Source organism: Hirundo rustica, chromosome 23 (genome assembly GCF_015227805.2).
Source record: "Hirundo rustica isolate bHirRus1 chromosome 23, bHirRus1.pri.v3, whole genome shotgun sequence".
NCBI lineage: Eukaryota > Metazoa > Chordata > Aves > Passeriformes > Hirundinidae > Hirundo > Hirundo rustica.
In genome coordinates, this window is record NC_053472.1 from 4,259,332 (window position 1) to 4,286,819 (window position 27,488).

Below are 27,488 nucleotides of genomic sequence, written 5' to 3' on the forward strand. Positions count from 1 at the left end.
CCCAGAGCTGTATCTCAGCCTGACTCTCCTGGAAATATTAAGACAGATGATGGATTAGGGACAGGTCAAAGCAGAGAAGATCTGGAATTATTCTTTTCATATTCCAAAAGAATGAGCTCGTGTTACTCCTCACACTTTCAAGTTTGCCCCAGTTTATGGGGTAGATAAGGCTGGAATTTTGAAGGGCGACATCATGAATTGCTTTTCCTATTGATCGAGCTTTTAATGTGCCAACACTGAAAACAATAAAACTTGCATTTAAAAACAAACATTTCTAGCACAGGAGCTGCATTAAAATGACACAAATTGCTTTTGTGGGCTGCATTTAACAGAACACCCATGAGGTTCCACTTAAAAACAACAAGCCAACAAAAATCAAATTGCATTGTTTTACAGGCAAACAAAATGGTGAGCGCGCCTTGGGCTACGTTTTCAGCGTGTTTTCTTGGGAGATCAAAGCTTAAATCCCGTTAACCCTTCAGATGTCAGCCTGGTGAGTTCCTTTTGCTTTACCTCTGAGCTTCTGGTGCTGCCTTCAGCAGGGAGCTGGGGCTCTGCTGCTCTTCTTCCTCCTCCTCCTCCTCATCCCCCCCGCCGGCACCTCCACGGAAGCACCACCTTGTAAGTGGGCAGAGTTCAAACAGCCTCTTCAGCCAGCCCACTTTGCTTTCCCCTTTTACTGACTCAGAGATCTGGCCAGAGGCCAGCACTAAAATACATTTATTTTTGGTTTTTTACCGTTGGCTGTGGCGCTGCGTCGCCCCGCTGGCAAGCGGCTGAATGGGGCTTTGTTGGGCAGCAGAGCCGTTCTGGAGCAAATTTAGGGTTTGTTGTGTCCTGGTTAAAGGTCTCTTGAGCATCAGGTGTGTTGGTGATGGAGAGCTGGTGGCTCGTAGTGGAGGAAAGCTGATTCGTTTTGGTGTTTGCCACCCGTTTCAACAACCACTGGGTACCTCACGTGCTTCCTAAAGAAATGAGTGCTCACAAGATGCCACTTCCCGAGGGTTTGCTGCTGTCTCGGAGACAATGAATGAATATTTTGTCCAAATGCTCCTGTTCCACGTGGTGGGCCAGACCCTAATCTGCCTTTGCCCTCATTCCCCTGCTCTGCTGGGACCTTGCTTCTTGTGCAAATACAAAAAACCCTTCCAAGCAGTTGTTCGTTCCAAATATCTGTGTGTCCGCTTACGTCACAAAGATCAGGAAGACAGAACAGATGCAGCATTCTGGGGCTGGTTTGGGAGCATGGAAAGGTTGGAGAGCATGGAAAGGTTTGGGAGCGTGGAGAGGTTGGGAGAGCAGCAGCTTCTTCCCATTCTGGGACTGGTTTGAGAGTATGGAAAGGTTGGAGAGCATGGAAACATTTTGGGAGCATGGAAACATTTTGGGAGCATGGAAAGTTTTGGGAGCATGGAAAGGCTGGAGGAGCAGCAGCTTCTCCCCCTTCTGGGAGTGGTTTGGAAGCATGGAAAAGTTTGGAAGCATGGAAAAGTTTGGAAGCACGGAAAGGTTTGGGGAGCAGCAGCTTCTCCCCCTTCTGGGAGTGGTTTGGAAGCATGGAAATGTTTGGAAGCATGGAAATGTTCAGGGAGCAGCAGCATTCTCTCCCTTCTGGGACTGGTTTTTGGGAGCATGGAAAGGTTGGAGAGCATGGAAAGTTTTGGGAGAATGGAAAGGTTGGGAGAGCAGTAGCTTTTCCCCCTTCTAGGACTGGTTTGAGAGCATGGAAAGGTTTGAGGAGCAGCAGCTTCTTCCCTTCTGGGATGGTTTAGGGAGCAGGAAAATGTTTGAAAGCTTGGAAAGGATTGGGGAGCAGCAGCATTCTCCCCTCTGAACATCTGGGAGCTGTGGGATTTATCCATCCCAGCCTGTGGTGATACTGAGCGCCCCATCGGACGCTCGAAGCATTTGGAAACTTGCCAGGAGAAAGGGGTCAAAAGGGAGGATTTTTTTTTTTTTTTTTTTTTTTTTTTTCCATGAAATCCAGAAAAGGAGTACAAAAGGAAAGGGGAAGAAGGAGCCTGAAGTGAGGAGCTGCTGGGAGCTGTGGCAGAAGGTGGATGTGGCTCACTCAGGAGCGAGCTGCACTTCCCCTTGCCGGGCCTCCTGTGCACATGCCAGAGCTGACTGCTGAAATGCTGCAGCTCCAGTGCCAGCCCGCAGCTGTGTGCAGCTGTGTCCAGCTGTGCCTCCCAGCCCCTCACAACTGGATTTTCACACAGGAACGGCCCTTTTCCAAAGGGCTCCCCCCAGCTCATCGCTGCAGCCTAACTGTGGAAAACACGGCCTTTTATTGTCAGGGCGCTTTGGGGAGGTTTTTACACCCCCAAATAACACAGCAGTGTGCTGGGGTTGGGGTTTTTTCTCACCTGAGTGCTTCAGTCCCACACCCTGCTGCTCTCTTCCCTTTAGGAATTCCTCAGCCCAGTCCTTTCCAAGGAAAAATGGAAGTTAACCTCACTGTGCTTTCCTTCTGAAGGATTGGGATGGGAAGCCCCAAAAGGCCGAGGACACAAATCTGATCTCTCTGTGACCAGGCAAAAGACCTGGGGGAACAGCTGGAGCCACGTCAAGGGAGGTTTTGTTGGATTTTAGGAAAAGATTCTTCCCCAGAGGGTGTCAGGCACTGAACAGCTCCCCTGGGAATGGGCACCAAGGCCACCAGGACAAGCATAAGAGACAGAAAGGGATTTTGGGGATTGTGAGGGGACTGGATGACCCTTGTGGGTCCCTTCTCACTCAGGATATTCTGTGAGTCCATGAAATCACACCCCTGGGGTTGTGTCCTCCTAAACACCTGCAGGGACACACTCCCATGGGATGGCAGTGCCTGTTTGTCACCCTACAGCGCCCACGTTCCATGGCAGAGTCCCTAAATCCCTAAATCTGTGCTACAAACTGCAGGCACAGAATGAAATCCCCCTTTTCCCTAAATCTGTGGCACAAACTGCAGGCACAGAATAAAATCCCCCTTTTCCCTAAATCTGTGCCACAAACTGCAGGCACAGAATGAAATCCCCCTTTTCCCTAAATCTGTGCCACAAACTGCAGGCACAGAATGAAATCCCCCTTTTCCCTAAATCTGTGCCACAAACTGCAGGCACAGAATGAAATCTCCCTTTTCACCCTTGGTGTGCAGGTGCTTCACAACAGACACCATAAATCCGAGGGAAATGAGAAAGAATAAGAAGAATAAAAGAAAAAGAATATTTGGCAAGATTTTATTATTTTAGCAGCTGGCTGATGATTGGATTGGATGATTTGGAAGGTCTTTTCCAACCTGAATGATCCCATGAAGTTTGCTGGATGCTACGTGAGGTTAAAGGAGAATCTCAGGAGCAGAAGGTACAGAATTTTCACCATGTTCACTCCTACTTTTACTCAATTCTAAATCTGTGTGGAGGAAAACTGCATTTTATCATGGGTGGGCAAAAAAAAACCAAAACCAAAAACCCCAAAATACCCCCCAGCCTTTTCCAATGTCTCTATTTCTGGCGGTTTGGGGATATTTAGGAGTGGCAGAGGTTGTTATTGCATATAGGAAGGTTTTATTGCTTCCCCTTCGGTGCAAACTCGGTTGTGTCTGTCCCCTCAATTTCCCCTTTTGCTACTGGGAAGAGGAAATGAGGAGAAAGGAGGGAAACACCAAAAAAAAAATTTTAAAAAGCAGCACTCGTTTCCCTTTGTCTGCCACTCAGAACCTGCACATGTGCTTTGGGGGAGAAAGGAAACCAAAATGTATCTCCGGACAGCTGATCCTGCCTTATCAGGAGGAGGAGCTGGGAGGGGATTGCCTGTGCCACCCTCTGCCAGCGGTTTTGTCTCTGAAGCTCCGCAGCTCTTGCAGAGACTTGTCCCAAAAAATTCACATTCCACAGCCAGACCTGTCAGGACGCTGCTTTCCCCGCAGTTTTCCAGGGGATTTCAGGAGCCAGGGGAGCCGCAGTAATGCCGTGCTGGAAGCTCAGACTCCGGGGAGAATTTCCCTTCACAATGGGTTGCATTTAAGCAGGTTTGCTCCAAACGCAGCGCGGCGGCCGAGTCCAATTTCCACTGTGAAGCGAGGTGTGATTTTTAACTTCGTTTTTTATTAATTCTTTTTTTTTTCCCCTTAATCCCATCATCATTATTCTGCTCTGAGCCCCTCTGGCAAAGGCTGGTGCTGGTTTGAAATGCAGCTCCTTCCCCTGGTGCCAGCCTGCATGGGAGGAAGGCTGACCTGGGCACTTAGTGGCCGTGCCCAGCACTGGTGGCACAAGGACAGGATTCCCAAGATCCTTTAAATCCCTTCCCTGCTTTTCAGTTAGCTGGGAATATCCCTGTTTTTTCCATGCTGTGGGATGATGGAGGTGGTTTCCACAGTGGAGAATTTGAACGGATTTTGCTCCCGTCTGAGGGTTGCTGTGATGTAGCACAGCAATATCATCCCCTTAGGGGTGCTGGCGGCGCCTTTGGGGTGGCAGTGTGGGATCCCACCCCTCTGGTGTTCCCACAGCGCTGTGCTGGACTCTCCTTTATCCCACACCTCCCATGGATCCGCTCAGGTTAGTCAAGCCGAAGCTTTTCCCCAGCTCTACGTTCTCAGCAGCCATTTCCGTGAAGGAAAGTTAATATCTTGGGTTTTTCCTTTTGGGATAGCTGGGAAGCGACAGCATCAAACGAGCAGGACCTGGTGGGCTCCGAAGGCATCCTGGAGGCATTAGATATGGCTGGCATTCGATCCAGCAGCGGAGGCTTTCCTGCTTTAGCGATTTCCCCAGTTTGTGCTCGTGGCGCGCACAATGGGCCCCATTATGAGCGCCATGTGCAAACCCCACCGAAGGGCAGATGTTTCCCACCCCAAAAAATTCATTCCTCTCAGGCTGGGACGGAGAAAGGCCTCTCCCCAGGACCTCCAAGGCACAGAGGTGCACGCTTCTGGGTGTTTGTGCACATTTGGCTCTTGGGGAGCAGCAGAGAATTCCCTCCCTGCGTGGCTTGCTCACGTTCCCAGCAGGAATGAAAGCTGGGATGGTGGAGGAGAGCGGCTGCTCTCAGCTGGAGCGTGCTGAGGGCTCTGGGCATGGACACGCCTGGACTTTGGGAGGGTTTTTTTCCATCAGGATAATTTCCTGATTGTTGGCGTTGATGCTTCTGGGATAGAAACGCTCTTGGAGGGATGGGATTGATGTGCAAGTGTTTAAAGAAGGATCTCTGGGTTTAAAAAGGGAATTCTAGGTCTAAAATGAGATCAGCTAGGTCTGAAAAGAGAATTCTGGGTCTAAAAAGAGATCTCTAAGTCCAAAAAGGGATCTTTAGGTCTAAAAAGGCATCTCTGGGTCTTAAAAGGAAATATCCAGGTCTAAAAAGGGGATCACTTTTTCTGATTTTCCAAAATACACCTCAAAATGCGTGAAAAGCAGGAATCCAGGAGAGATTCCAGCTTACAAGGAGCAGCTCAGTGTGAAGGTCAGATCTCCATGTTCTTGCACAGCACGTGCCAGAATATTTCACTGCTGGGACAGAAAGTCTGTATTTAAGTAGCAATAACTCACGGGAGGAATTGACAGATTGGAATGCACCTGGTTCAGGCTGTTGGTCGCTAATATCATTCCCAGTTTTCTCTGCTGAAAGGCAGCTGGGATAGTTTATGGGATGTCCAGCCTTTCTTAGGGCTGTTTCACTTAAATATGCCCCCAAGTTAAACTCGTGGGGTGGGATCCCTCGAGGGACAGATAAATTTAGGAGTGCGGTGGAGAGGCCTCCGTGTTTCCCACGTGGCTGTGCCAAACTTCTCCCTTTAAGGACACCCCGAAAAAACCAAAATCCCCCCCCAAAAAAATCACCAGTTGCTTCTGAAAATCGAGGCCGAGCTCCTGAGCTGGCAATATTGTTTAGAAACAATGGGGCCCGATTAGATGAGAATTATTTTAACACTTCGGAAGGCTGCCAAGTCATTTCCTTCTCCTTTATTGATTTTTTCCGTTGCCAGTAAATATATCTGCGGCAGCAGGATGAAAGGAAAAGGGGGAAAAGCAAAGTGTTAAAAAGGAGACTGAAACAAGATCTGTCCCCTGAACCTCTGGGAAGGAGGAGGACATTTTAAGACAGAAGGAAGCAGGGGATTCATGGAGGCATTTCACGGGGTTAGACGTGGTAGCAGACAGCCCAATATTATTTTCCTTGCCTGATCCTTTACTTAGATTGGCTCCTGTTTCTTCCCCTCATTGTGCAGTCCCTGCGTGAGCCGCTCTCCGTGTAAAGACATTCCACCTACATTCCTTTGCCACCGGGTGAGAGGAGGGGGGAGCGCAATTATGTGGGCTAGCGAGACACAAAAGGCTCTGCTCCACAGCTCGAGCTCATAAACTTCAGTTAACTTTTCCCCTTAAAAAAAAAAAAAAAAAAAAAAGTATTAAAAACCCCCAACCAAACAAAAAACCACTGAAGAATCTGGTTTGTTCCTCTCCTTCCAGCCTGCAAGTGAAAGGTTTGGAGCTGTATCTATCACACCTATAAGTATTTCTCTCCCCAGCACTCTGTAGATCACCACAGAATAAATAGGTTTTAATTTTTTGGCGGCATCCACGCTTCTCTCTGGTTTTTTGGTTTTTTTTTTTTTTTTTTTTCTTTTTACTTGCATCTTCTCTGTGCTAATCACAGAATCCCAGAACGGTTTGTGTTGGGAAGGACCTAAAAGATCCTCTCATTCCAACCAGGGACACCTTCCACTGGAAAGGATGAGGTGGGAACAGATTGAAGAGTCCCTTGGACAAAAAGGTGAATAATTTTCCAGGGATACTTATGTCAAAACGTTTATTGGGATCTAATGGGGGCCATTATGGCATTTATCCAAGAAGTTTCCAGGCTACAGGTGTGACCCTGCTTTTCTCCATCCTGGAGAGTCGTGTCACCATCCTGGCTATAAATCCTGGGAATATCCCACCACAGGCACAGCTAGAAAGGAACTGGCTCTAGAAGGAGATGTGGAGCTGTCTCTAAAAAGCCCTGGGAGACACACAAACCCAGCAGGATGAAATCCTCCAGCTGAGGAAGCCGGAGTGTGGAACAAACTGTTTAGAAGTTCGCAGAAACTGGACCTTTTCCAGGTGAACATCCTCAGGGCTGTGAGCAGGGCAGGGTTTTGTTATTCCACTGGTGAGCGCCGAACTTCATTAGCTGGGCTCTCTCCATGTGCAGGGCTTGGGAAATGCTGCTGCCCTGCTTTCCCTATTGATTTCTGTGCCCCTGCACTCCTTCTTCCCATTTTGTCTAATAAGCAAATTTCATTACCTGACTTCACAATTTTTCCTCTGGGCCATTAGAATTGCTTGACTGTATTCCTGGCAGAGCCCTTAATTAGAGATGGATCAGAACTGATGTCATTAAACTGATCCATTAACCACACTCTTCCTGTGGCTCCAAATGCAGGTGGCTCGGAGAAAATGTGACCTGGATCCAGATCGCCGCTGAGTTGGTTGTGCTGAGCCCCAAACCTCCTCAGACAGCCAAAGATGGAGGAGAAAAGTCAAATTAAACCTTCCACAGGTTCTGCCCCAGTTGTCCTGGCACAGGAAACGTCTCTTGGTTTATCCTGCAACCAAAGCATTTGTGATGTGGAAATGATTTCATTCCTCACTGCACCTCTTGGAAGGCTGGGTCCTCACTCCAACAAGGTAAAAATGTTATAATTTTCCTCTAGTCACATAAAAATCTTCTGAGACACAGACCTTCTTCTTTGGGCACCCTTGAGAGCTCTCTGGAAGCCAGTCCAGTTTTCATATTTCCCTGTAAACCCCAATTAGGCTGGAATCCATAAGCTGACAGAGAACTTTTTTTGCTTTCTGCTGCCTTGTCCAGCAGCCTGAGCACTTGCTGAAATAAATTGCAGCTCTTTTTAGAGCTGGACGTGGCCAGAGGTGGACACAGAGGAGCTGAACACGATGATCTCAAAAGAGATGCTCTGAATTAAGCAGGAGGTTGCTAAGCCACGAGACTGCTGCAGTCTCCAACAAAAGTTACAGCTCTGAGTCCTCTCACAGAATGGGGTTTTCCGAGGGAAAAGAGCCTGCAAGGACATAACCTGAGCTGGTTGTGGCCAAAAAAAGCTCCTGAAGTCATCCAGGATTTCGTCTCGTACCTCTTAGAGCATCCACAAGCAAAACCCAAGAGCCTCCCTTGCCTCAAAATCTGGAGTCTGCAGACTGAACTCTGCCTGGTTCAGGTGATTCTATTGATTTATATGGACATTAAAATAAAAATAAGGTTTAATTCTCCCCATTCTTCATGAGCTGCCCCAGTTTTTCCCCAAGGGTGGCTCAGCACATACCTCACATCATCCATCTTGAGAGCTGAGACAGGGTGGGCTTTAAGGTCCCTTCCAACCCCAACCATTCTAGGACTTTACGATCTTTCTAGAAAGTTTTTCCCACCCCTCCACCAGCCAGAGAGGGTTAACTTGGCTTTCCCTGGACCTAACAGGGGCAGCACCTGCGAGCAGGCTTGGGTGTTCCCTCACACAGCTTGTCAGAGGCAGATGATGAAGGTGATGATGATGATGATGATTATTATTATTTTGTGAAATAACACATTCCTTTGTGTGTGTCCTACCCCACAGCCTTCATCGAGCCTCACTGGTCTCGCAGCCAATTTCGCTGCTTTCCCTGTTTGCAGAAACCTTAACTCCGTGTTTGAATTGGCCTACAGGATGTGTTTGAGGAGGGCCAGAGATTGAACAAAAATGGGAGGCTCTCATCCCCCCAAAAAAGAAGTGTAATTTGCCTTTAAAGGCTCTTAAACAGCAAACACATTCTGTCTGATCCTCCTTAATAAAGTATCCCAGCAGTGCTACAGTGCCCTTTCTTGAGGTCTGTGCAGTCTCATTAAATTTGATGTGTCACAGAGGGCTTGGACATGTGAAAGGGAGGCTGCAGGAACCAGGATTGAAGTTTGCCAGATTTGCCGAGGAAAAAAAAAAATGATTCATTATGGCTTTTCAAAATGGACACCCTTCAGGCTTCCCGCTCCATTGATTGTGAGAGCAGGGAAGAGGGAGCGGAGGGGCCACCGCAGCCTGCGGATTTAACCCTTATTAACAGCTCCTGAAATTAAGGATTCGGTTTGATCTGGGGAGATGGGCTCACGCTCGTGTGCTCGGAGTCAAGGAAGGAAAGGTTATTAAAGATTTAAGGGCTGGATGGTGCGGTTGGAAACTCAGGGCTGGCTCCGCTGTAGGGTCGGGAGGAGGGCGGAGGCGCCAGGGTGTGCTCAGGTGGTGCAGAGTCCTCCGTGAGCCAGCCCTGCGCCCAGAACAGATGCTCAGAGCAGCATCCTGCATCCCAGCACCTCAGGAAAAGGATGGAGGTGCTGGGAAGGGTTTTTGGGCCGTCCCTGTGGTGTAGCTGTGGTTTGAGACCGGAATGTGCTGGTGCCATGGAGCTGCACAAGGACCACTTTGGTGGGGTGGCCTCCTCCTCTTCCTCCTCCTCCAGGAAGATTTCCTGGAGATCTGGTTTCATGGATTTGTGCCTTGTGGGGGTCAGTGGATGATGGCTCTGGGGCACAAGACACTGTCAATGCTTTGGGTTTGTGTGTTAGAGCTTGAGTTCCAGTCAGTTCTTGCCCAACTGATGTGGCCCATTCCCTTAAGAGCTGGAGCCTGTGGGTCCCTTCTGATGCCTTCAGTTTCAGCTTTCGTGTTTTCCAGATTCTGCACTGTGTTGGTACATAACTCTGAACTTCACACAGAGTGTTGGCCAGTTCTCCTCACAGCTCAGTCACACAGAACAATCCTTCTCCAGCCCCAGAACCAAGGACACCGCTGCAGCTTCGGGCCCAAAAAGTGCAAACAGCAGAGAAGTGAGCAGAGCGATCTGGAAGTTCATAACCGGTAAGTTCATGGGACTGCATGACCTGAAGTGTAATTGGACATTTAACCCCAATATGGAAATGGACCAAAAACTTATAAAAGTGTGAAAACTTGTGACCCCTGGTCCATCTTGGGTGTAGCCCAGGCTCTTGTACTGCCCGAGGTGTATCTTTGGAAGGCCTTTTTAATAAATACCTGCTCTATTTCTTTAACTCTGCTTGGCCTCTGTTCTAGGCAGCCTCTCAAGGGCTTCCAGCTCAGAATATTCTGTGCTCTGGGAATAAAAGTGGCTCAGTCCTGAAAAAGCTTCTCAGGTATCTTCCCTGTGCTTTGCTGGGAGCAGAGCTGGTGCAGGGGGGGTTCTCTCTGCACCTCTTCTGTGCTGGTGGTGGGTGAGGAGAAGGGAGGGCTGGAAAGGTGGTGCAGGGATGGTACCAGCACAGAGTGATGTTATTTTGGAGTACAGCAGAGACAGGTTAGGAGGGACACCCAAAAAGTGACGTGTCCAGAGCTTGTGAGCATAGCTGGATGCTGTCCTGGGTCAGTGACTCCAGGCAGCAGCAGGAATGAGGGAATTTAGGGATTCGTACATTGCGCTTGTGACGGGAGCAGTGATACAGCCAGGATGGAAGGCATGGAAAAGTGTTAACCCTGGGCAAGAGGCTGCAAAAATGGGCTCTTGAGCAACAGGCACCTCACACATTGCATCCCCTTCCTCTCCCTCTGAGAGCTTACAGCCTAAAATTCACAATACAGCCACATTTCAAGTCAGGACACCAGAGGGAAAAACAAAAAGAGAGGCAGGAAAACTGATCTGGGGGATCCATGTCTATTCCTTAGGACAGCAACAGAAAGGAGCCAACCCACCACGGGGGATTTCTTGATGCTGCAAAGAATTCTCCTGATTTGTGGCATCTGAGTGAGGGGGCCAAAAAGAAAAAAAGAAAAAAAAAACAACAAACCCACAAAAAACATTTGTGCTTTTAAAAAGGTTATAAATCACGCCCTGAATGTTCACCATTTACATTTTAAGTGAAATAGGATGTCAAACCATTTTGCTTTATGTTTATTTTCAAATACTGTACGCTTTGCTGTCCACTTTCTCCAGTGCCTGTGCTGTTTAAATCATATTGTATATAGCCCAAGATGCAGGGGAATATAAATCTCCCAGGGTGTGTGTATACACCAATTATTCTTGGGAAATGCAGCCAGCCAGAGTTCACAGTACCTGAGATACATGAATAAGGTGGCCATGCTATTTCTGGGCATCTTTTTTCTTACCCAGCACAGATTTAAGGGTAAATCCACCAGGTTTGATGGTGTGACACAGGTAAAAAAAAAACACATGTAAAAGGAAATCTTTTAATTTTAGGGAGCAAATTTCAGCTGTGGGCACATACAGATGCGGCGTGATGAATAAAGTCTCTCAACTGCATATTTAAACAAAGCATTAGAGCCTTCACACTTCCTGTTGGAGAAGTATTTTATTCCTTCCCCTTTATTTATACAGCGTGGCAGCAAGAGCAGGAATAAATTTCATCAGCTTCTCGCTGCCTCATCGCCAGCGGAGACGCACAGGAACAAGATGAAACATTGCTCAAATAAAATGTAAATTTAACTCGCACGCCTTGTCCGGTGAAACACCGCGGGACTTGGCGAGGGAGAGCGCCACGGGAGGGCTGGCGCTGGGCGTGGGCCAGCACTGAGTGAAGTCCTGGGGGGTTCAGGACGCAGATTTTGGGCTCGGCTCCATCCCTGTGTCCATCCTGGGAGCAGGCACAGCCGTTCCCTGGGTGCTGGTGTTGGGGAAGTTTGGTTTCTCTTGGAGCTGTGCCTCGTTTTTGCTTCACTCTTCCTTTTTATCAAGGTGAGAGTTCCTGTGGAGGCCGGGGGCCTGCTTAGAGGAGCGATACCCTTTTGGTTAAGGCGAGATAAACCTTCCTCCCACAGGCCTTTGCAGCCACACGTTAATATTTCTTAGGTTTCGTTGTCCTATTGGTTTGTTAAGTTTACGTCACCCTGTTCAGCCCCGTTCACCATACGTGTACCCTTTCTAGAATGTTCTTCCTTCCCTTGAACTCCATTGGGTTAATTTTCCTGCGGTGTTCCACCCCTGTAACCCCATTAGACCCCCTGGTTCTTATTTACCCCTTTGCAGCATTTTTTGCCACCCCTATTGGACCCTGTCCCTCAAGCACCACCCCTTTATCTGCTCTATAACCCTGCATCCTTGGCCCCATTTTGGCTTTATCCTCTCCTTTATCATCAGACCTTTATTAGTAAAGTGCTCCAGGCCCCAGAAGCGCAGGTCGCTCTCAGGGACACAAATTCCCACTGGGACTGCTTGGGAAGTGCCCTGTGCTGTCCCACCTCTGGCCTTTCCTGAGGCTTGTGCCCTTGTTTCTTCTGTTCCTCAAAGGTTTTCTTCTGTTCCGACCTCCCCACGGTTTGGATATTTTGCGGGTAGGAATCTGCTCTGCCTCTGATCACGCTGTGACCTCTGGTGTCTCGCAGGTGACACAGGATTGAGGGGTGGAGCCGTGCTCAGCGTGACCTCTCTGCCCTGCAGGAACCCCCAGCCACGCTGCCGCTGCAGAGAGGGCAGGATCTGTGCCCAGTTTGTGCTTTCTGGACAGAGGAACTCGCTGTGATCTCAGGAAAAAGATTTCCCTACCAGCTGCGTAATGAGAGGTTTGATTGCCTTGCCTTGAAGAGAGAGACAGAGCTCCCCTGAGCTCAGGGGGGGAATAATCCATGTGGATTGCCATCACCAGAGCTGCTCAGGTGGAAATGGTCAGGTGAGGGGCAATGCCCTGCCTGCAGAGCAGCACTGGAGTCATCCCTGTCCTCCACAAGCCCAGGTAAATCAGAGCCATCGGGAATTTGATTTGCAGTTATTGCTCTGCCTTAATTTGTACCCGTCTGCCTCGCAGTGGAGCTGGAAACTCAGCTCAGAGGCAGTGCTAGATCTTCCCTGAGCCACCCTCCTGGTTAATTAAAAGATATTCTCCCCTATAGCTCCTAGCCCAAATCCCATTTACCAGGCTTTCTCATGGGCAAAGAAAGGCTGAAATTCAAGCTGTAAGGGCTAAATAGATCCACATTGTGCTGTGGAAAAAGAAAAAAACCCAGCCCACATCCCAATTCAGTTAGCTGCTTAAAACGCTGCCTTGCTTATTGCCATTGTTAGAAAACCTCATAAATCATGAGATTACTTTCTCAGGGTCTGTCCTAGGAGCTGTCCTGAGGGTGGGGAGATTTAGGCAGTGCAGGAAATCGGGATGTTGGCTCAGCACACGTTCAAATCAGTGGCCAGGAGTAAATCCCCCAGCCCCAGAGACCCCCAAGGCCAAGCCTTGCACACCAGGGATTTGCAGAGGCTGAGGATTGCAGAGCCTCCAAAGCATTTTAGGGAGCTTGCAAGGCTCTGCTGCTTTGTGTCTTATATTTAGTGTGGCTGAAGAGGCTTTGCAGTCACCCAGATCTCGGGATGCTGCTGAAATTTGGACACATTACATTGCTCTGCCTTATATCTTCTAAAGGATATTTCTCAGCTTTTTTAGCATCCCAAGGTCTGGCAGTCCTTGGGATTGAAACTGGAGTGGAAAAGATTTCTGTCTTGGACTCGGTGCCTCTGTTGTACTTCCAAAATCCCCGTGATTGAGGAGCTCTCCTTAACAAGTGTACAGGTGCACGTGCTGCAGGAAATTGTGGGTTGTCATTCCAGCCCAATTTATGCTTGTGTTAGAGGTGATATTTTGATGGGATATAAAACTGAAAAGGGTGTATCCCCACTAGGATAAATCGTGGAGCCCTTCCTCTAAAAATCTCTAAAACCCAGGAGTTTTTGCCCAGAGCATTCCTGTTGGTTTGATCTGATGCATTCTGCAGGCACCGAGTTTGACCCAATATCCCCGTTTTTCTGTGGAAATGAGCTGTATTGAGCTGCCCCGGCCCTTTCCCAGCAGTGGGACAGGACTGCCAGGGCGAGTTTCTCCTGGAGACCTTGGTGTGACAGTGGGAGAGCTCTTCCCAGCCCCACCAGTGACCAGTTGGGTGGCTGGGGCGCCTCTTTTAATCTCCTTCTCTCTGCTTTCATCTGGCTGCCTGGCAGAGGCGTTGAGGATGTAAAGTGTGCTCTGTGTGTGCGCAGTGCTGAGCACCACGGCGTCCTGCTCCACGCTGGGGCCGAGGCTCGGAGCCCACGGGGCTGGGAATGAATCTGGGATGGCTCCAAGCCCTCCTTTCCTGACAGCAGCACAGCACCTGGGCCTGAATTTAGCTGCCGCGCTCCTCGAGTCAAACTGGGACATCCCTGATCCGGGGCGAGCGGATAGGAGCAGTTCAGAGATAAAATATTCCAGGTCTTTCTCATTACGATTCTCCTCATGCAAGATTATCTTTGATTTTTCCATAGCTCCTCCACACTGGCAGCCAGAGGCTTTGTTTAAAACACATCCATCATTATCACTGTAATGTATTATTATTATTATTATAACTTATTCATTCATATAGCATTTTTCTCACAACAACCCAGGAATCAAAGTGGTTTACGCTCTTGCTGTCTGAAAGCAATCTGAAAGGAGAAATTAAGGGCGGGGTGGGGAGTGTTAAAAATACCTAAATTAATCTGGGAAACTGGTTTCAGGTTCACGGTGAAAACTCCAGGTCTAAGTAGGAAGGCAGAAAAATAATGGTGAAGAGCTGTGGGTAGCTGGGAAAGAAATTTTGTTGTGTAACAAGGTATGAAAGAGAATTTAGAAGAGACTTTGCCTCGTCTCTGCCTTGGAGGGTGCTCTCCAGGTATCTGTGTGTGATACAAAATAGCTCAGCTCTGAAGCAGGAGCCCAGAGTTTGCTTCAGCACGGGGACATCTGGGAGTTCAGGTAGAGGTTTATGGCATAATTAACAAGGATGGAGGCTGATGCAGAATTCCAGTGATACTCACATTTTAGGTTCTGCAGGTCTGGGCTTTCTTTGCAGTTATATGAAAAAAAACCCAACAACAACAACAACCCCACAACCCCCAAACCGAGTGGCACAAATAAATGTGAAGAAGGGACTCGGTTCTGTGTGAAGCCAGCTGTGAAACCCAGATGAAACCCTAATTACGCCCTTCCAAAGATTAAAACCACCTCACATCTGCCTCACTCCAACAAAACCCGGCAAAAGACCCTGAAAAGGTTGTGTGATATCTTGATTTTAGAGCCACCCAGACTGGAGAACCCTGAAGCCTTCAATAATTCATTGTTTTCTCCTCCTAATTTCCTTCCCTGCTCCAAATGTGCCCCGCGTATTTCTTGTTCAAGGTTTAGCTCAAGGTGATTCTGTTTGCGCAGCTTTTCCGTGCAGCCTCTTCCCTTTTTAATTTTAATGCAGCATTTTGAGTTCGTCTCCTGCAAACCTCGCTGTCTGCTTTGTGGAGTAGCAGGAAGGCAGGAGAAGATACGACTAAGGAAGATTATGATATCATTCTGGTTAAGTGCAAATGCATTTTAAAAAATGCTTTGGCTTCTTACCAAGAGGAAGTGACAGATGATCTTTGGCAATTTTATTAATGCATCTTTTCTGTGTTGTTCTGCACAGCCCCATTAGTTTCTAGAAGCAGACAAGGACCAGCATTAATTTTCCAAATCTTTGCTGTCTTCTCTCGAAAAACCTTGCATAGATATGGAAAGCTCCATCCCAGATCTGATTGTTTTTTTTCTTTCCCCTTTATTTTTATATGTGAAATCCTTATTTGAATATTTGCCCACTGGTTATTTTATATCATCATTTGCATAGTTCAGCTTCCTCCTGACTCCTCAGCGGGATTTAAATAGAACAGCCACCGTCCCAGCGTGTATTAACAGGTCTGGGAGTTCACCTGGATGTCTTCAGAGAGCTGTCACGTTCCCAACTGGAAACAGGGAAAAGAGCCAGGGTGGCCAAGAATTTCCTGGACAACTTCCTAAGCAATGCTGACAGCCAAGGATCAGCTCCTCTGTCACCACCACCTCTCCGATGTCACCCCTTAGGGTGAGCTCCCAGCTGACCAGGAGTGGCTGCTCTGTAAAATCTCTTTATTTGGGTACGTTCTTGCTCCAAACCAAGAGTTTTATCCTTCTTTTCTGCCCTGACTTCCTTCCACCACGTGTCCAGAGCCTTTTCCAGTGGGATTATTTAATTCTAGCGTGAGAGCGTGGGCTATAAAAGCAGGTGTCCATCTGTCCAGGGATGCAGAATGAGCCCAAGTGTCCCGTCCCAAAGGCCACGTGGTGTTTTTTGCCACAGGAACAGACAAGGGGCTAATTACAGTATCAGGGAAATGCTGAGAGAGACGAGTCAAATACAAAATATTCAATTCATTTAATATTCCTGATGAATAGGCAAATTACTCTAATCACATTAGTTATTCTATTCATTTATTAGCTAAGAGTGATTAGTAGTGAATAGCTGTAAGAGGATCTTCCAGGTGCAAAAATTAGGCATCTATAGTTTCATGATGTTTATTTTCAGCGGAAGATAATTGTCTCTTTAGCTCCTATCAGACACACACACACACACACTGCCACATGCAGACCCACTCCCTTTTGTCCAGGCACAGGGGGGGAAAGGTAGGGGGAAAAAAAAAAACCCACACAGGTGTGGAGAGATAAGGCCAATTCCCTGCAGAATTTAACAGGATTTATTTCAAAACAGTTGGGAAGAGATTTCTCCAAGATTACGCCAAGTTAATGCGGAGGGATTTGGACGGCGGCTCCCACGGAGCGCTCGGATAATGCCATTTTAAGCACCGGGCTCTGCCTCCTTCATGCTTGATTTGATTGTGCTGGAGGGTGGGAGCTGGGCTGGGTCTGCAGCGCAAATGGGAGCCGGGTCCCTGGTGTGACAGTGGCACTGCCACCCTGCTCCTGTGGCTGCTCTCGCCAGGCCCCGGGTTCCTTCTGGGAATTCCTTCCTTCCCGTGTTCCCCACGGGATAAATGCAGGATCAGGGACTGCTTTGGCTTGGAAGAGATGGTAAATTCCATCTAATTCCATGGGCAGGGACATCTTCCATTATCCCAGGTTGCTCCAACCTTGGACACTTCCAAGGGTCATGGGGCCCTGGCACAGCGGCTCTGGGCGCCCTGTGCCAGGGCCCCAGCACAGGCAGGAATTCCTTCCCAATATCCCCCTGTGGTGATTGATTCACAAATAATACATTCCTTTTCCAGATGACTCCAAAACACGAGGAAAAAGAAACAAAACTGGTCGGAATTCTGCCTGGAATCACTTACGGGAATCCAACAAAACACAAGGAAAACTCATCAGGGAGGTTGCCCAGCTTTTCCTGGGATGGGGAATTAAGGACCAGCGAACACATCCAGTGGGGGACAGGTAACAAAAAAGGTTTGAGTTGGAAAGGACCTTAAAGAACGTTCTGTCCCACCCCTGCCATGGGCAGGGACACCTTCCACTACCCCAGGCTGCTCCAAACCCCATCCAGGCTGCCCTTGGACATTCCCAAGGATGGAGCAGCTCCCCTGGGGAGGGTTGGAGTGAGGGCAGGTGAACGGGAATTTCTGCCTCCTTAAACTTTGGCCCTTGTGCTGCCTCACCCCTCACTTCACACCTCGTGGCTTGATGGATCCCACCCGGGCTCTGCACCGGCTCGTCTGCAGGCACTAAAGTGCAGGGTGGAGAGCTGCATTGCAAGGCAGGCATTTCCCTGATTTCCCCGAGTGGGAAATCGATGGGCAGCAGCATTTGGAGAGCAAATTGACAGCAGTATTTACTCCTCGATGGCGCGCGGCGCTGCCGGGGCGCCTTAATTCGATGTTCTCAGGCACTTTCAGGATGTTATGCTAAGCAAAGGCTGAGCTGTCATTACATTTTTATGAAGTCAATGCAGTTTCTAACAGCTCAGAAGAAAGAATTTACAAGAATTGATCAAATATCTCGTTTTTTTCTAAGGGAATCTGCTCCTCTGGATTTCCCTGAGCTGTCAGCTCGCGTTGATATGATCTGATTGATGCTGTTTGCCACATTAAGGAACGTCGGTAGCTAATCTGTTTTAATCCCATTCTCTGTTTTTCATATAATACTCTTGAAGGTAGCTGAAGGTTATTACTTATTTTAAATAGCTTAAATATTTGTGTCAAAACATTGTCCTCAAAGGTTCAAATCCTGCCTTTGCCACACGGCTTGAGGGAGAGAAAAAAATAAAATAAAAAAAAAGAAAAACCCCCAAACCACCAATGCTGAGACCATTTGGAATGATCTAATCCATGCTTCAAATCCCTTTGTTCTCCTGTTCCCTTGCAGTGTTGGAGAGTTTGAGCTGAATGCCATTTATTGGATGGTGGGAGGGGGTGCTGGCTGCTAAGGAGTTTCTTCTCCAGGCTCTCCGCAGAGGCTGCATTTTTCCAGCTCCCAGTTTGTTCCCAGTTTGGAGGAAAGCTGCCATATCACAGGGAATTTTCTGGAAAAAAAAAACCCTGAGAATCCACAGGGAAAACCGGTACCTTTATTGCTGGAGAAGAGAACTGTGGGTTTTTTCCAGGATTTTCAAACCAGTATTGCGGGGATTGATTTAAAAAAAAAAAAAAAAATCCCAAGAAGTCCTGGGATAATGAGAGTTGTACATTACCTTAGAGGAATCATTTATCTCTGTGCCAGTTGTTTAGCTGGGTTTGCCAAGCTTGAAAATTTAGATTTATTGGTGCCAAGACCAGCAATGGAAGCATTTAATGGGCTTGTGCTTTATGGAGGTGATGAGGAAAAGCACCAGAAAGTCAGGAGGTGGATGGGATTGTGCATCTATGGCTTTTTTTGGTTTGTTTTCTTAGGATAAACTCAGATTGCTGAAAGAAAAGTGCATTTTTGGGAAGATGGGTGCAAGGTACTGGACATGGATTAAACTGCAGCATTTCATCGATGTCAGGACTTAAACTGCTAACATTAGAACTTGAGGTTGCACCTTTCTCTGCCTGATCTTCACCATGGTCACTCAGCTGGCTGTGCCAGGACAAAGCTCCTCTCCCTGGGGGTCCCCAGAGCTTCCCCACATTCGTGCCTGTGTTCTGCTGGGGCTGCTGTTGTTCACCCCTTACTCTCAAACGGGGCTCACTCTGCTTTTTTTCCCACTTGTTTTCTTAGGAACAAATTCAGATTGCTGAAAGAAAAGTGCATTTTTGGGAAGATGGGTGCAAGGTACTGGACGTGGATTAAACTGCAGCATTTCATTGATGTCAGGACTTAAACTGCTGACATTTGAATGTCAGGTTGCACCTTCACCATGGTCACTCAGCTGGCTGTGCCAGGACAAAGCTCCTCTCCCTTTTCCCGAGGCTCTGCCTGGGGGCCCCCAGAGCAGCCCCACGTTTGCTTGTGCTTGTGTTCTGCTGGGGCTGCTGTTGTTTACCCCACACGCTCAAACAGGGCTCGCAGTGGCTTCGCAGGAGCAGATGTGAAGCACAATCTTGGACGCCTTCCCAGCCCTCGCTCCGAGCGTCCAAGTGCTCAGTATTTCCTGCACGAAGCCAGTCTAGTCTGACACAACGCCAGCTGCACGAAATGCGCTCTCCCAGCGAATGCTCAGCGTCTGGGTGGCTCGGGGCTCGCACACAGAACCACCATTTCCACCTTTTTCACCCCATTCCCACCCCGTTTCTTTCCCAAAACTCGAGCGGGGCCGCCGCCGCACGCTCGGAGCAGCGGCGTGGGGTGAAATGAGAGGTTTGTGTCCAAAATCTCCCCGTGCACCTGCTGCACATCCTGCAGCAGCTGCCGCTGGACCTGTGGTGACCCAGCACAGCCTCTGGCAGCGGCTTTTTCTGCTCCGAGCTGTCCCCGTGGAGGCACAAACCGCCGTCCAAAAAAAAAAAAAAAAAAAAAAGGATTTTTTTCACCTGCTTTTGATTAAGTCTTCAGCTTCAGAGCGAACAGCTCCACGTGCTCTTATGGTTTATGTAGCTCAAGCGAAGTGGTGATCACTGGGTCCCTCCCTGCCAAGTTTTCCCCTCGCTGTAGCACAGAGTCCACTTAAGAGCTACAATCTGGTTGCTTCATTTGCTTTCGAATTCGCCTCCCATTTGTTCCTCCAAGACATTTGGGTAAGTGGCAGCATCTGTCTCATGTTTGTGTTATTCACACTGAATTTCCAAATGGACATTTCGAATGGGTGCAAGATGCTGCTCTGGCTCGGAAATCAGGCTTCTCCAGGCTGTGCTTGGCTTATTAGATGTTAAATAGGCTGGGGCTGGATGGAGACCTCCAGAGCAGCCCCGGAGCCTGAGCGAGGAGCGTTTTCCCTCTCTAATCTCCAGCAGCCCGGGGTGACAGCGATTGCGGTGCTGCTGGAAGCGGCACCCTGTGAAAGGTCACCTGTGCGGCTCCAGGAGGATGATGATGATGGAGGAGGATGCTCAGCCCGAGGGTGAGCCGCGTTCCGCCGGCCCAGGGGCCCTCTAGTGGCATTCCCGGCTGGATCTGCTCAGCCTGGCTCCTCCCTGGGTGGGCAGTGTCCCTGCTGCGGGGGCAGCGGTGACCTGGCACCAGCTGGCCCTGGAGATGGGCGCTCTTCGCGGTCTGCACCCTCCCCCGGCACCTTCCAGAGCCAAAGCCCCAACTGGGCTGCGAAAAAGTCGTGTCGGGCTTCTTCATTTCCTCATTTCTTCTATTTTTCCTTTATTCCCCCCCCCCCCCCCCTTTTTTTTTTTTTTTTTTTCCATTCTTCAGCTTTTTCCATCATGCCTTTCCCCAGTTCCAGGCCCCCTTTTCAGCCTGTTTGTAAACAAATCTCCCTTCATCCATCCCCTTTCTCCTTAATCAATTTTTGGAGGTGTCAGAGAAATGGTTCAGATGTTCCCGGCAGCAAATAGAAGCTTTAAGCTGCTCCCTGATGGGTCTGCTCCTTATCCCTTTCATTTACAGTGGGGGGAAAACACAGATAATTGCAGATCCTGTACATCTCAAACTGTTTGTGGTGATAGTTACAATTATCCAAAATAATTGGCAGAAAGATTTGCGGACTTAATGTGCCGGGCTAAATTAATACTCTTAAATGCTCGAATTTTACCAGCCTGTGCTCGTGCCATCCATGCTGGATCTCCTAAAATGGGCTAAATTGGCCATAAGGAGGCGTAAAAAGGTTGCTGGTGTCATTTTGGATTGGAGTTTATCTGAGCAGCTATTAGGGAGGACAGGGAGGAATATCACTTGCACCCGTAAGAATCTGGGTTTTTTTTCCTTTCTCAACTCATCCCTCGAAGAGTTTAAATGGAGGCAGAGTTTTCGTGTGCTGAGCCGTGCTCAGGTTGCTCGCAGGAGGCCAATCCTCATCAGCGCTCCTGCTCCAGGCTGCAGGACAAACCCTCTTCTGGTTCCTCTGTCTCCACGGGAGGTATGGAACAGCAGCAGCTCATTTCTGGGAGTTAGAGGGAGAGGGAAACATCTGGAATTCCTGGGTAGGCCACTCCCCTTCCCTGGAGGAGCAGAGCTGCCCCACCGCTGTCCCCAATGGCGCGTGAGAGATGTTCCTTTGGGGAGCTCCCAAATGCTGAATTTGGGATCAGAGTCAGCCAGGGTTAAACGCTTGTGACAGTCTGGGTTTTGAGGGGTGTGCCCGGGCGCTCTTTGGATGGAGGCACTCAAAACCTCCAGGAAAGGGAGCTGGGGATGCAGACGGAGCTGGTGCCTCGCCCACGGCTAGAAAACAGACCCAGGCTTGGCTTTTGCCAAGAGACCTCACTCCCCCAGCAGCCAGACTGCGGGGAGAAAGACATTGGGAGCGAAGAGCTGACAGAGACTGACAGGAGCTTAGCACCCTGCTGGATGCAGCCTTTGGAAAGGGGCGATGAAAGATGAAATGCTTGTCCCCGGTGCAGCCCTTTGTCTGAGAGATGCCAGGGAAGGCTGTGCCAAGGTGCTTTTCCCTGACCATCTGCCTCATGAGCCCACATGCCAGGCTCGATGCAATCCAAAGCCTGATAGCACAGGGGCCTGCTGGTTTATGAGGATCCGTTTTGCAATTAAAACAAATATTTAGGATTTCTTCTAAATGAGGGGGCCAAGTCCTCGTGAGGGAAGTCTGGCGGGTCTGAGCAGGGTGAAGAGGCTTCCCTTGCTCTCCTGAGAGAGGCAAATTGCACCGAGATTCCGGTCCACAGGTCGTCTGTGCAATTTAAAAATCATTCTGGACTTAAATAGAGAGAACTATAGAAAGTACAAATGGAGTGGGCTGGGTGGAAGGCTCAGTCCTCGCCCTTGGATCTCCAGTGCCAGGCAGGGCAGGAAAGGTGGGGCTCACCTCGTTATCGGGGGCGCTGGTTTTGCCTTCACTTCTCCTTTGCAGTGTCCCACAGGGCACCTGGGGAAAAACTCCATCCCGGCTCAGCCTAGGCCGGGATTTCTTGCAACAAGGCTCGATGTTTCCTGAGCTTCCTCCTTGTGCTCCCACCATGTTAAACAAATGCATATGCTTCCTGCAGATCCTTGGCAGTGCTCTGAATCAATCCTACATGGAAATGAGGAGGTCTGGCATGCCACTGTGCAATCCAATGGTCTCACACCCCGACAGAGCTCAGCTGCAGGTCATATGTTCCCCTCTGAACCATATTTTCTGATGAAAACCTTTTTGGCTGCAGCCTCGGAACCAGCTTGAGTCAAAGTCAACAAGGCAGAGGAAGTGTCTTGGCCCAGATGAAATGACAAGTTGGGAGCAGAGCCGGGACCAGAGCGGGCTCTCTTGACACTGCAGGTTCCTTGTGGCTGTGGTTGATGGGCACAGGAGGAATCTAAACCCATCCCTGCACACCTTTAGCTGCTCCTGAGGTCCAGAAGAGGACAAAAATGAACTCCCCTGTGCAGGGATAACCCTTGGCCTCCTGGAAGAACCTCCAGGGTGTCAGACCTCCCCCATCCTTTATCAGAGACTACCTTCTCCCAGTTCTTAAGCTGTGCCATAAAAAGCAGCGTGGGACCTCCTGGTTTTCCCCTGCTGGTGGGGCTCTGGCCGTGGTTCCCTGTGGATGGTTTCTAGACACACATTCCTTTGTTTAGGAAGACCCTGCATTATGTTGACACAGCAGCATGTGGCACTGGAAAAGGAAATAGAAAAGGCTTTTGAACACACAAACTGGGCTGGTGCTGGAAGAATGCAGGGCGTGAAAGGAGATTCAATATTAGGGAACAGTTTTCAGTTGGAGCTGAAAAATTCCCATTTTCCTTTTTACTTCCTGTGTTTTTCCACTTGTAGGGAATTCAGCAGGGCAGGCAGGTCCAGTATGAGTGCAGTGGGTAAACTCCAGCAGGACTCTGTGTGGATGCTGTGAGGAGACCCTGTGGAAGCTCTCTGGGTTCTTTACCTCGCTCTTGCGTTGTGGTACAGCAACTCCCACTCCCCAAGCCTCCGTCTCTCCTCTGGGAATATTAATGCTTATTGGTAAAGTGCTTTCAGGGCTTGCCCATGAATTTTTAAAATGCAACAGAATTGCCAAAAAGAAAACAAAACAAGACAAAAAAAAAAAAAAAAATCTGCTGTTTGGTTCCAAGTCAATAATTTCCCACCCTCCGAGGACCGTGTCCTCAATCAAAACACATCTGTCGCAGCCAGCGAGGCTCCAGCAGTTTGTAACACCTGTGTCAGAAGTTATTCAGAGCTGCTCCATGGATTTCTGTCTCTCCCAGGTTGTTTCCTGATGGATATTCCATGAAATACGCCTCTTGAATGCCTCGCACATCCAGGGATCTTCCCCGGATTTAATTCCTCGTCTTGCAGCAAACTCTGCATGGGGCTGTGCTGGCTTTCCCCAGTGAAAGCAGGGACATTTCTTATCCTCCTTTTTAGAAAAGCAGCGAGTAAAAGAGCCTTTTAGGGTACGAGCATTGGGTTCAATCTCTCTGGGTCTCAGATAAATAGGGATAGCTGATATTTTTTGCGTGGCTTTGCTGGTTTAGGTTGTAAGAACTTTCAGGGCAGGCACTTAGGAGCTCCCCTAACCTTGAGGGGTGCCTGGCAGGGCTGTACCCCATTCCAGCCAGGTGGGATGGCAGGGCAGGGTGCAGAATTCAGCCCCCAGGTCTCTCTCTCTGCGCTCGGCCTCCCCGTGCTGATTTGTTTATCTCTCAGGGGCCTTTCTGTTTTCAATTCCATTGTTCTTCACCTGGGAATTTCAGGCTATTATTTAATTTCCTTCCAGCTTTCAGCCCTTCCCCCTTGCCTCCCAGGTCTCCGTGGCCAGCCCCAGCCCCTCTGTGCAGGGAGTTTTTACTTTTCTGCCCCTCTCTGCGAGTCAGTTTTCGTTGGCTCCCGCAGCATCTCCTCTTGTCAAGGCATTATCCAGTGGGGAGCCTGATTATTTAGATTCCTTCAGTTTCCCCTTTTAATATATCTCCTCTGTGTCCTGCAGCCTGACCCCTGCCAAAGGACCTGCCACGAGGGTTGTTTCTCCCAGTCTGGAGCCCTCCCCCAGCTTCCCTTTCATCTGTGTTTTCTGAGAGCTCTGTGCTTCAGGCAGCAAAGTCAGAGCAGGGTTTGGGGCCTCTGGGTCCAGCCTGGATCCCTCCCCCATCACCTGAGAAAAGGCAAAAACCCCTTCCAGGGCCAGCCTCGGAGGGGGTGGGGAAGAGCTGAGCCCAGAGAGGGAAAGGAAACCATTTAATCCCCTTTTCTTTTTTTTGTGATTTTGCAGCATGGTTCCTAAGTGTGGGCTGTAGGCACTCTGGGGCAGATCCTCTACAGAACATGAAGGTGATTTCTTTTTTTTTTTTTTCCAGCCCTCTGCCAGCATTTTGTTTGTAAAATTGCTGGAGGAGGAGGAGGAGGTCCATGGAGGTCCCCAAACTCTAGACCCCAAACCCAATAAAATATTGCTGGAATGCATTTAGCAAAGATGCTGCTGAGCAGGAAACAGAGAGAGGAGGATGGAAAGAGGTGGCTGGCAGCTTTTGAGGGTTTCTGTGCAGAGACAAAAGTGTTTGGGTGGATGACTCCTCATTTTTGGCTCAGGTGAGGCGGAAACCACACCCAGAGCAGGCGGTTTTCCACACAATATTGCTTCTTTTCCTTAAAATGTCCTCAAATATGGCTCCAAAACTGTTGTAAAACAGTTTTTCAGTGGCCTGTGGTGTTGTTGGACCTCTTCAGCTCCCACCTCTGGTCCCTCTCTGCAGCATCCCATGAGAGACTGATGATATGATCCTGGGAATTGTGCGTGTGGTCCAGGACCTGCAGCTTGGTGTGGGTGCTGAGAGCTGCTGTCCCCAGCTCTGCCTTGGCTGGCTTTTTCCCTCGGTGCAGCCTTCCCAAGGAGAGGCAGGAAAGCCTTTGGAGCCAGCCAGGAATGGCTGTGAGTTGTCACTGTCTGTCCCGTCTGTCACCCAGCACAACGTGACGCCTCGGCCAGGGAAATTCAGAGAGAAGCAGTTTTCTGTCAGCTCCAATTTACCAACAAGGCCTTTGAGAGCAGGGCTTGAAATGACTGCATTCTCTGTGAGAGAACCTCTTTTAGGAAATGTAACAGGACGCTTTTCTTTATCAAAAGCTCAGTTAAAAGTGTTCCCCTGCTTTTTCTACCACCATCCACCCCCTGGGTCAAGAGTACCACAAGATTTTGGCTTTTTGAGAGTCAAGGGATGGTCCTGAAATACTTTCCTTCACCTAGGGAGGAGTCCCAGCGCTCATCTGAGCCCTAGCATTGGAGCAGGCCCCTGCTGAGGTAATAAATAGTTATTAATAAAAAGTTATTAACATTAAGCAGCAGCTCGTCATTGACATTTCCAAGGGGAGGTGCTAAGATCAGTTGTAGAAAATATGAATCCATAGCTAAGGGCTGCTGCAGCCAGAATTTTATAGATCCTTCCAAGTGCTGGATGCTCCCTGAATTGCTGAAGTTCATCCTGCTCAGACAAAGTGAAGATTTGGGCTGAGCCTGCTGCAGTTACGGGTTCCATGCCCCTGTTAAAATGCATTTACATCATCCCCAGTGTGTTCCATCCTCAGACACTTGGTTCCAGGAGCACAGCAGCGCTCTCAGATGGTTTTGAGTAAACCCTGTGTTTCTCCAGGCCAAAAACTGCAGGCAAGCAATGTTACAGGAAGCAGAGATTTGACATCTGGATCAGAACTGCAATGGGCTTAAAATCCCCCTACCATGAACCTCACTCTTGGCAGTTCCCTGGGTGCTCCCAGGTGCCGAATTGTCCTTCCTCTGGCCAGGCTTTGTGCTCCAGAGCACAGTGGAGGGGAAAAAAAAAAATCCCAGTTCATGTGTTAGAAGGAGAAAAACATTTTCTCCATGTTGTTCTGGGGTGTGGAATTTGTGGAGTTGTCTCCATCCTCATTCACGTCCCGTTCCTTTGCTTTACAGTGAGCCCTCGATGAAGGACAGGAGGGAAGAGAAGATGGGCTGAAGCCTCCACTGGTGTAAAAGGAGCACAGAATGCCTGGTTTGGAGAGGTTTCTGTCGTGTCCTGGCCCCACGAAGAGCTCGGCAGCGATTCTTTTCCAAGGCACAGAGCACGGATTAACTCAGCGCTCCAAACTCCTTGTTTTCCTTGGCGCGGCGAGCAAGGAGAGCTTACATGGCAATCATACATTATACATGACACGGGCAGAGAGACAGAAAGCAAACAAAACTGAGATCAAATGCCCAGGAAATGCAGCAGCCCGGGGCTCGTGGGGCTGAGAGCAGCTCCTCTCTGCACCTTCCAGGGCAGGAGCCGCAGGCAGGGTGCAGAAAACAAAACCAAATCCATCGCCCTCCCAGCAGCCATCTACAGGGAAATGGAAGAATGGATGCTGGGGGTGCCCAGCCTGGAGAAGGGAAGCTCTGGAGAGATTTTAGAGCCCCTTCCAGGGCCTAAAGGGGCTGCAGGAGAGCTGGAGAGGGACTGGGGACAAGGGCTGGAGGGACAGGACACAGGGAATGGCTTCCACTGCCAGAGGGCAGGGCTGGATGGGATACTGGAAGGAATTGTTCTCTGTGAGGGTGGGGAGGCCCTGGCACAGGGTGCCCAGAGCAGCTGTGGCTGCCTCTGGATCCCTGGAAGGGTCCAAGGCTGGGTTGGATGGGGCTTGGAGCACCCTGGGATAGCAGAAGATGTCCCTGCCCATGGAAAGGGGGTTGGAATGAGATGATCTTTAATGTTCCTTTCCATGGATTTCTGTGCCTAATTCAGACTCCTGCAGTAGCTGTGAAGCACCTGGTTTGCTGCTCTAATCAATAAAGAGATAAAACCTGTCAGGAGAGTCAGTTTTAAGCTAGACCTGTGCTTTGGCCCTTTGGCAGAACCAATTTATCCAGAGGGTGATATCTTAGGGACTGCAGGGCTCTGCCGTGGATTCAGCTGCACATCCCTGAAGGAAATTTGCTCTTCCTTGGTGCATGGACCTTCCTGACATTCCCAGCAGGACGGGCTTTGAGTGAGGATCTCCTTTTCCCGTCTCTGTGTTTGGGTCTGGGTCAGTTCATCAAGAAGCAATGAGAGATGCAGACCTGGCCATCTCCAGGTGACCAGCGGTGACACCAGCTCTGAGTGTCCCCAGGGAGAAAGGGGGCTCTTCCTCAAGCAGGTAAAACGCCAGAGTTTCTGCTGTGAAAATGGACTAAAAAAATACTCTTGTCACTCTTTGGTGATTCTTAAGCTGTGAGGGGCGTGTGTTTGTCAAAAAAAAC

General features: G+C 49.2%; 2 long non-coding RNA genes across 2 annotated transcripts; both read left to right on the forward strand.

Moving 5' to 3' along the window:
- Nucleotides 1-423: 423 nt before the first annotated feature.
- LOC120762523 (uncharacterized) lies at nucleotides 424-18,004 on the forward strand. The gene is made up of 8 exons (XR_005703914.1): nucleotides 424-493; nucleotides 3,140-3,345; nucleotides 6,699-6,759; nucleotides 7,411-7,655; nucleotides 9,686-9,868; nucleotides 12,362-12,708; nucleotides 15,632-15,917; nucleotides 17,046-18,004. It is a non-coding gene; the product is annotated as an uncharacterized LOC120762523 (long non-coding RNA).
- A 2,732-nt stretch (nucleotides 18,005-20,736) lies between these two features.
- Nucleotides 20,737-27,190, forward strand: LOC120762524 (uncharacterized). Its single transcript, XR_005703915.2, has 4 exons — nucleotides 20,737-21,214; nucleotides 24,504-24,562; nucleotides 25,476-25,529; nucleotides 26,181-27,190. It is a non-coding gene; the product is annotated as an uncharacterized LOC120762524 (long non-coding RNA).
- The last annotated feature ends 298 nt before the right edge of the window (nucleotides 27,191-27,488 follow it).